At 43.2% G+C, this 9,897-nt stretch overlaps 1 protein-coding gene across 2 annotated transcripts in view; it reads right to left on the bottom strand.

Annotated features, from left to right (window-relative positions):
• The window catches only part of TECPR2 (tectonin beta-propeller repeat containing 2), a 133,111-nt gene extending 124,650 nt beyond the window's left edge, over window positions 1-8,461 (bottom strand). For both annotated transcript variants that reach the window (XM_078784804.1, XM_068128439.2), the window contains exon 1: window positions 8,329-8,461. The gene's annotated coding sequence lies outside the window, so the exon portion shown is untranslated. The remainder of the gene's footprint in view (window positions 1-8,328) is intronic.
• Window positions 8,462-9,897: the final 1,436 nt, after the last annotated feature.

The raw sequence follows: 9,897 nt of genomic DNA on the forward strand, positions 1-9,897 counted from the left end.
TTTGCCTTTTTACCCTCTGTCTCCTCGCTCTTTCCTAAACCTCTATTCTGTGCAGAATGTATATGTATATATATATATATATATATATACACAGTCACGTGAAAAAGTAAGTACACCCCATGTAAAGCTTTGACTTTTTCAACATATTTCAACATGCAGCTATTTGATCTTCATTTCAACAATATTGATCGATAAAGGTGACATTGTAGCGGTTACCGCTGGATGCACACAATCGCCTTGCACCGGCCAGAACACGGCCAGACGCGCCTCTCCCGGGCATGCCCGGACTCACTGTTCCCGGGCACGCCCGAACCTCCCGGGCACGCCCGGTCTCGTCTTTCCCGGGCATGCCCGCTATCGCCTTTCCAGGGCTCGCCCAGAGCGTCCGGGCATGCCCGCTATCACCTTTCCAGTGCTCGTCCAGAGCGTCCGGGCATGCCCGCTATCGCCTTTCCAGTGCTCGTCCAGAGCGTCCGGGCATGCCCGCTATCGCCTTTCCAGGGCTCGCCCAGAGCGTCCGGGCATGCCCGCTATCGCCTTTCCAGGGCTCGCCCAGAGCGTCCGGGCACGCCCAGCCTCGACTTGCCAGGCCGCAGCCAAACACGCCCGGGCAGGTCCAGACTCGCCTTTCCAAGGCTCGCCCTTGACACCCGGGCATGCCCGGTATAGCTTTTGCCGGGCAAACTTCCCGACATAAATGTGTATATATATTGCTGCCCGATAAACGGGCTTTTGTCAGAATACCTGAGCTGTTTTGTTTCAATAAAGCAACTCGGACGAATTCCGTCTTTGGTCGCGTCACTTCTTTCGACTCGCGTTGGAGCGCAGCTCCTTCAACATAATATAACAAATATCATGAAACATTTACATTTTGTTGTCCATTGTATAATTTAAATAAACATAAATGCAAATTTTGCATGTTGAAAAAGTAAGTACACCCCTACATTTATCACTACTTCAAATACCTAAAATTAGAATCAGGTGCACCAGCTCAGGTGCAAATGATTAGAACATCGTTGGAGAGGACAATTTAAAATCAATCATTCCACTGTCCGGAAGATCATCTACAAGTGGAGAAGATTCCAAACAACTGCCAACTTGTTCAGGCCAGGCCGCCCCAGCAAGTTCAGCCTGAGAGCAGACCGCAAGATGCTGAAAGAAGTCTCTAAGAACCCCAGAATGTAATCACGGGACCTACAGGTAGCTCCTGCCACTGTTGATGTCAAAGTGCACGAGTCTACCATTAGAAAGAGGCTGCACAAATTTGATCTAAATGGGAGGTGTGCCAGAAGGAAACCTTTGCTGTCCAGAAAGAACATCAGGGCAAGACTAAAGTTTGCCAATGAACACCGAGGCAAAGACCAGCACTTCTGGAACAATGTGCTCTGGACAGATGAGTCAAAGGTAGAGCTATTTGGCCACAGTACCAGAAGACATGTTTGGCAAAAACCAAAGACAGCATTTGACCACAAGAACCTGATACAAACTGTAAAGCCTGGTGGTGGAAATATTATGGTTTGGGGCAGCTTTGCTGCATCATGGCCTGGGCAGCTCACCATCATAGAATCCACTATGAATTCTTCATTTTACCAGAGGGTGCTTGAGGATAATGTGAGGCCATCTGTCGGAAAGTTGAAGCTCAACTGAAGGTGGACCTTGCAACATGACAATGACCCTAAACATACCAGTAAATCCACCAAGGAATGGCTGAAAAGAAAGAAATGGAGGGTTCTGGAATGGCCAAGTCAAAGCCCCGATCTAAATCCCATCGAGATGTTGTGGTGGGATTTGAAACGAGCTGTGCATGCAAGAAACCCCTCAAATATCGCACAGCTGAAAGAATTCTGCATGGAGGAGTGGGCAAAAATTTCTCCCAGTCGATGTCAGAGACTGGTAGACAGTTATAGGAAACGCCTACTTGAGGTTGTTCTGCCAAAGGGGGCAATACCACCGATTGGAGACAAGGGTGTACTTACTTTTTCCACATGCGAAATTTGCATTTATGTTTATTTAAATTATACAATGGACTACAAAATGTAAATGTTTCATGATATTTGTTATATTATATCACCTTTATCTATCAATATTGTTGAAATGAAGATCAAATAGCTGTATGTTGAAATATGTTGAAAAAGTCAAAACTTTACATGGGGTGTACTTACTTTTTCACGTGACTGTATATGTGTGTATGTAGGATCGGATGTTGGTGTGGTACCATGCAAGTCATAGCTTTGAGCCCGATCTCAGTTACCAATGTACAATTCGAGAATGGAACTTCCTCCTTGAAAATGCAAAGAATGCACCAAACCTACATGCTTTCAAACCGATTTTCGACAGCATGAATGGGGTAATGTTGGTCAATCAAACCCATTATACAAATTGGGTTACATGTGAATCCTTCCTCCCCCACCACCCAAACCACTGTACACAGATAGCCCCATTGGTTGGGCATTTATACAGTATTGACCCAGATACAGATACTGTTCAATTAAACCCATATAAATAGAAAATACCCAATTAACCTTCGTCCTGTCCTTTGGGGTATGTTTACACCCCAAGCAAATGTATCCAACGACTTCCTGCTACAAGCCAAGGCCGATGTCATATCTGCCCAGAGTCATGGATCGTAGGGTTTGCAAACGCTGTGATGCTCACCTCAATTTTATCAGTCCTGCTCACAGTTTTTCTGTCCATCCTGATCTGTGAGGAGTTTGTCTGAGGTCATAGGGAGCACTGACCATAGGTAACTTAACTGACTTCACAACTACCTGTTCATCTTATACCCATTTATTAAAGACAGATCTCATACAGTGTTTTATTAGTGGGGTGCAAGTACACCCCAAGTAAATTTATAATTTCCCAATTTCCCATTATAATTTCCCAAGTTTATAATATTCCATTATTACGCATGGTCAGAGGGAGTCATCAAACTGGATTTGTGTTGGTTGTGCATGTTTTCATGTATTGAAATACATATAGTACAGCGGATAAGCTCTCATATTTTAACAAATTGTGCATTTTTTGAGAAAAGCATGAAATTTCTAGCATAGTTGGTATATACCATAAGGTTTATTTTCAGATGTGGAGGGAAGTAAGATTTGACCTCTGAGGACCGTGAGAGGTCAAATCCAAAATGGCCACCAGTCCACCGGGTCTAATGTTCAAACGCGCTTATAGGTGTCATTTCCAACTAAATTGGGGATGCCCATTCATTTGGTGATACTTTTGAGATCGCCAGAACTCAAGGACATGCATTTAGGTCACGGTGAAGGTCAAATTACGTTAAATATCTATTTTTATGATACTGCAGTTGGAACTGCTATTGGAAAAAGTTCATTTGAACTTTTAAAACTTTATTTTTTCAGGTACAGGGATAGGTACAGAACACCCAAGACCAGAAATGATGAAAAAAAGTGTTTACACTGCAAGGAATGATGCAATAACCTCTGAAAAAATAACTGTAGTTAACCAAGTATGTCCACCAAAGCTTACATTAAATCAAGTGCAATGATGAAAATTGGTAATGATCTAAATCTAACGATCTCCAGAACAGAAGCACAGTGCAGTGCACTTGAATGCAGCTTTGGCACACTTGCAGCGTCCAGTGCACCCTTTCTTGCAGCCACAGTCGATCAATTCATGGCACGATTTTGATGCTTCAGGAAGAGTGGTCCAAAGAGGCTGCCACCCAGTTGTCTCCTTTGTCCAGCCCCAGTCAGGTGGGTCTGGCATCTCTGGATCCATGGCCAATGCCTGGTTACAACAGTTGGCCTGGTAGCAAGTGCGCTTGATGTGCTGCTTGATTGTTGCCTGGGTCGGAGGAATGTTCTCTAGAGCTCTACACTTCTGTGTGAAGAGCTGTTTCCTGGCATCATTCACTTCCGTGCTCTCACTGGTTCTATCGTACATCAGCACCACAAATCGCTCCAGCAGTAACATTGAGCCTTCACTGACCTCACTTGGCATGCCGAGGAGTTCATTGAAAGCATCATTCACCTCTGGGCATCCCCAATTTAGTTGGAAATGACACCTATAATGTTTTTCTACACTATTTGGTTCCAAAATTAAGCGCGTTTGAACATTAGACTCGGTGGACTGGCGGCCATTTTGGATTTGACCTCTCACGGTTCTCAGAGGTCAAATCTGACTTCCCTCCACATCTGAAAATAAACCTCATGGTATGCACTAACTATGTTTAAAATTTCATGCTTTTCTCATAAAATGCACAATTTTTGTGTTTATCTGCTGCACTAATAAATGAAGAACAATGCTGTTCCATCAAAATACAAGCTTGTTTTCGAAAAAGTACAATTTTCTTGGGTTTGGTATCCATGGTAACCATAAAAATGGTAAACAAGCACAAAGGTACATGATTTACTCAAAAATAAATATATCTTGGTGTCAATTACTCAAAACAAAAATAAATATATCATACTCAAAAACCAAAAAAATCAAAATATACGAATAATAAATATATCAATTGCTTGGTGCCATTGGACCTCATACCTTATAAAGGGAAAGGGAGGAGAACAACAACATGTCCCCTACCAATGTGATATTTTCCAAGTCCAAAAAGGCCATAAGTCTCTGAAACATTGACGAAACGCTCTGAAACTCGAAGTTGTTGTGTAACTTATCATAATAAAGCCATGCACAAAGTTTCAGTTGAATATGTCTCGGAGGTATGTGAAAAAAAAGTCTGAAAAACCACAAGCGAGACAGATGGACGGCCAGACGGACAGAGAGCAATAGTCCCCTCCGTTGAAATCGGTAGGGGACTTGTAAAAAATACTCCAATTAAACTCGTTTAAAAAACCCAATTGAACCCATAGAAATATTGCATTTTATACATTGCATATTACATTGCATTTTATACGGTAGATTCATTTTAGGGAGGATTTGGAATAGGAGGAAGTGGGATCTCTGTAACGGCTTGATTGATCACCACCAAACTTGGTAAGGGTCGTGTTGGCCCCATGTGCCAACAGACAGTCTTGCAGTCAAAATAATTATCCAGTTAATGATGAAAAAACCCAAAGTCATTAACTTCAATGGATTTTGAGATTTAAGGTGATGGATTTGGAATAGCGGAAGGGTAATCTATTTAACAGCTTTTGACAGATGTTATGAAGACATATGTCATGAAGACCGAAAGGATGAATGAGATTGAAGGGGATATGGACATGTGGACATTGGTCCCACAGACGGAAAAAAAGAGGAACATATGAGTGGAGGTGAGCAGTGATCCTGGATTTAGGTAGTTTCACCAAAAGGGGGTTGATGGTGCACCATGTGAACCTTGCAGAAACCTGAGGGAGGACAAAGCACGGAAACAGCAGAGGATGAAAGACCAGAAAGGAGGCGGTAGAAGACAGAGATAGCACCAACCTGTCTGCAACGTGAAGTTATCGGCCATAAACTCAGCTTCATCGGGGGAAATTCCAATTATCTTGAAGCGTTTCCAAGGCATCAAACGGAGCAAGATGTGAGGTAGGGGAGCCAGCACAGAGGGGAGAGCAGCACTCCATCAAGCTGTGGACATGAATGCCTTGTATGTGGATAAGAGTTCAGGTGTGCCAAAGAAGGACTTTGTACGATGGAGGATGCCAAGTTCCACGATTGACCATCCCACTTCCCACTCTCAACCATCAACTATCCCACTTCCCACACTCGACCATCAACCATCCCACTTCCCACACTCGACCATCAACCATCCCACTTCCCACATTCAACCATCAACTATCCCACTTCCCACTCTCGACCATCAACCATCCCACTTCCCACATTCAACCATCAACCATCCCACTTCCCACATTCAACCATCAACCATCCCACTGCCCACATTCAACCATCAACTATCCCACTTCCCTCTCTCAACCATCAACCATCCCACTTCCCACATTCAACCATCAACTATCCCACTTCCCTCTCTCAACCATAAACTATCCCACTTCCCTCTCTCAACCATCAACTATCCCACTTCCCTCACTCGACCATCAACTATCCCACTTCCCTCTCTCAACCATCAACTATCCCACTTCCCTCTCTCAACCATCAACCATCCCACTTCCCACATTCAACCATCAACTATCCCACTTCCTTCTCTCAACCATAAACTATCCCACTTCCCTCTCTCAACCATCAACTATCCCACTTCCCTCACTCGACCATCAACTATCCCACTTCCCTCTCTCAACCATCAACTATCCCACTTCCCTCTCTCAACCATCAACCATCCCACTTCCCACATTCAACCATCAACTATCCCACTTCCTTCTCTCAACCATAAACTATCCCACTTCCCTCTCTCAACCATCAACTATCCCACTTCCCTCACTCGACCATCAACTATCCCACTTCCCTCTCTCAACCATCAACTATCCCACTTCCCTCTCTCAACCATCAACCATCCCACTTCCCACAGTTGACCATCAACTATCCCACTTCCCACTCTCGACCATAAACCATCCCACTTGCCACTTGCCACTCTCGACCATCAACTATCCCACTTCCCACGGTCGACCATCCATCATCCCACATTCCACATCCCACAACCAACATTCCATTCCACACTTGAGGTTATAATTAAAGTATGTTTTTCAAAAGCTGAAGTCTGTTCCAGGAAATCATCGATCTTGTGCATATTATTGATACAAATTCGTGCAAATTAATACAATTCCCAAGGATACGAAGGAACTTAAACAGTAGCGTAAGACTTTGTAGTGGGGCAACTTAGCATAACAATTGTGCATTTTGTGAGGAAAGCACCAAATTTGGCACACTAGTAGACTATCCTATTATGAACAGATTTGGATATTGGGCCATCTCAAATTCAGCCCCTGATGGTTGTGGCAGCCATTTTCCAAAATGACACCTTCAGCTTGTTCTGACGAATTGCATCATCAATTGGCTTGGTCCTTTCCACCAGGCATTCTCTGGTGAAAGCCTGGAACTGCTCTTGGCCAATCTTCTTCACATTCCTGACAGTCTCAACTGCAGCAGGACCTGCAATTTCCTTTGTGTCAAGGACAACCAGATCCATGCTCTCTTCCTCAAAGGGGTTGCCAAGCTCTTCTATGACGCTGACAAGGGCGCGGACATCCTTGGCGAAAGAGGTCTGCACACTTGGTGTCTGGTCGTGATGACGTGTGTCCTCTCGCCTCCCCCAGTGTTGATGGCCATCTTGGAACTCTTCTATGGCCCTGGCAACTTCTGGCCCGGCAATCATCCAACGCCGCAGGGCACTTGGGTTGTCAGTGAGGCCGCTCCACCATCTCCTTTGATGCAGGCGTTATTCTGTTCATGCGCCTGGTCGATTGGGATCGAAGAGAACACCTTCTTCGTCTTCTGTACAGTGAAGTTGCCAGCCCTGAATTCTCTGGCTACATCTGGGTGCTTCATTGGGAGTGCAACCATGTCCCTCAGGTGAACAGGGACCCACCTGGCATAGTGTGTGTGGTCCAAGGCATGGAACCATGGGACCAGTTCCGTCAGGGCATCAAGGTACATCGTGAATGAAGCCTGCCGCAGAGAACGCACGTAGACCAGTACCAACATCTCTAGTTCCAGCACAGTTGCCCAGTACTGAAAGTTGGGAATGTCTTCTCCTCTCTGGTGACACCATTCTTTGAACTCAGGCAGGTCTTCTGCATCATCAGCATATGTCATACAGTGGCGTTCATACGCACGGTGTTGCAGGATGTGCAGCGCCGCTGCAGTGATTTGATGAGCTCTTCTTGTGCGGGTGACGTGGGCAGCTCGCAGGAAGGAGTCGGCCGTCCCTGGCGTTGCAATCTCAGCTTGCAAATCTGCAAAATCTGCAAATCTTGCAAAAATCAAATCTCTGAATCTGAGATGGCCCAATATCCAGATCTTTTCATTATATGATAGTCTACTCGTGTGCCAAATTTGGTGCTTTCCTCACAAAATGCACAATTGTTATGCTATATTTAGCTTAACTGCCGGACTATTGCCATTTGGCCCATGTTGCTTGCGATCTATAAGTATAAACACCACATTCATTCATTCATTCGATAAGCTCATCTCCAAACTACATCATTTATTTTAGTAAATAAACCAACATTTGAATTGTCCCACAAGCCTTTCGCAAATTACATCGACGTAGAAGTTTAAAAACGTCACCGATTCAAGGACAGAGGAAAGATCTCACGAAGGAGGAAACGAGGAAACAAATTCCCTGCGAACTTAAAATGCGCATCACGAAACGAACGCGCGGAACGTGGAAACAAGCTGTTAGTAACATTTTAAAACACTCACTAACACGGATAATGGAATTAAATATATAGTTGATAAGCATCCACAACTTACCTGTCAAGGAGAGACGCGATCTTTCCCACATCCCCTGAATTGACAGCTCTCTGATAAATCGCAAAACAAAGCGCAGAATGACCCATCGCGCCTGCCGTAGTCAGCTGTGGAGAGTCGACAAAATATGTTGTTGTTGTTGTTTCTGAGCTAAAAATAATGAGTAAAAATTACCTTCTGCCAGCCAATAAACGCTGTAGGGAACACCGTACACAAAAACATTTCTCCACAGTTGATAAACTGGTGAAAGTTTGTCAGTTCTTCACAGATCGTGGCTGTCCAAGTTCACTGACAGTGGAAAACGACGTCAGCCGTGCCCGCCAAAACAAGACAGAATCTTCTTCTTCAAACAACAACCCTGACAATGGCGAACGAATTACTCTGACTTTGGCCCGGCATTTCAACAGACAATCTTACAGTTCAAATAATCGTACAAGATGGCACAGAAACTACCTCCATATTCTCTCAATCACCTCTTTTTATCATTCAAACGTTAATTTGTAAATCTGGTTAAAGGCGCGTCACGTGATCTTTTTTTAATGCAATCCATGACCGAATATTTAAATACCTGCGCAGTCGTTGCCGACACCAGTGACTTAATCAACCCCATGACATCAATACGGTATATCAGGAGCAAATACGACCATAAATATATCAAGGATCATTTTACCTGTAGCACCTGTAATGGAATCTACCGGTACTGTGTTTCACGCTCACTTTATAATAAGTAATAACCGACCTGTACATCATCGGTGAAACTGGACGACAGCTTGGCCAAATAATCCCTCAGGTAAACCCTTCACTCCATGGAGGAACAATGACTCCTGGAAACTCAACGAACAGGATTTCATCCACAAACTTGGAACATCCATCGATCAGAAGAAAATGGTTTGAAAGACATTTTTTCTTTGTTTCAACATGACATTACCAATCATTTAATGACATTACAAATCATTTAATGACATTACCAATCATTTAATGACATTACAAATCATTTAATGACATTACCATCATTTAATGACATTACAAATCATTTAATGACATTACCAATCATTTAATGACATTACCAATCATTTAATGACATTACCAATCGTTTAATGACATTACCAATCGTTTAATGCCATTACCAATCGTTTGACATTACCAATCGTTCAATGCCATTACCAATCGTTTAATGACATTACCAATCGTTCAATGCCATTACCAATCATTTAATGACATTACAAATCATTTAATGACATTACCAATCATTTAATGACATTACCAATCATTTAATGACATTACCAATCGTTTAATGACATTACCAATCGTTTAATGACATTGCCAATCGTTTAATGGCATTACCAATCATTTAATGACATTACCAATCGTTTAATGCCATTACCAATCGTTTAATGACATTACCAATCGTTCAATGCCATTACCAATCGTTTAATGCCATTACCAATCGTTTAATGCCATTACCAATCGTTTAATGACATTACCAATCGTTCAATGCCATTACCAATCGTTTAATGCCATTACCAATCGTTTAATGACATTACCAATCGTTTAATGACATTACCAATCATT

This window comes from Myxine glutinosa, chromosome 9, assembly GCF_964187855.1.
Source record: "Myxine glutinosa chromosome 9, kmMyxGlut1.1, whole genome shotgun sequence".
In the NCBI taxonomy this organism is placed as follows: Eukaryota; Metazoa; Chordata; class Myxini; order Myxiniformes; family Myxinidae; genus Myxine; species Myxine glutinosa.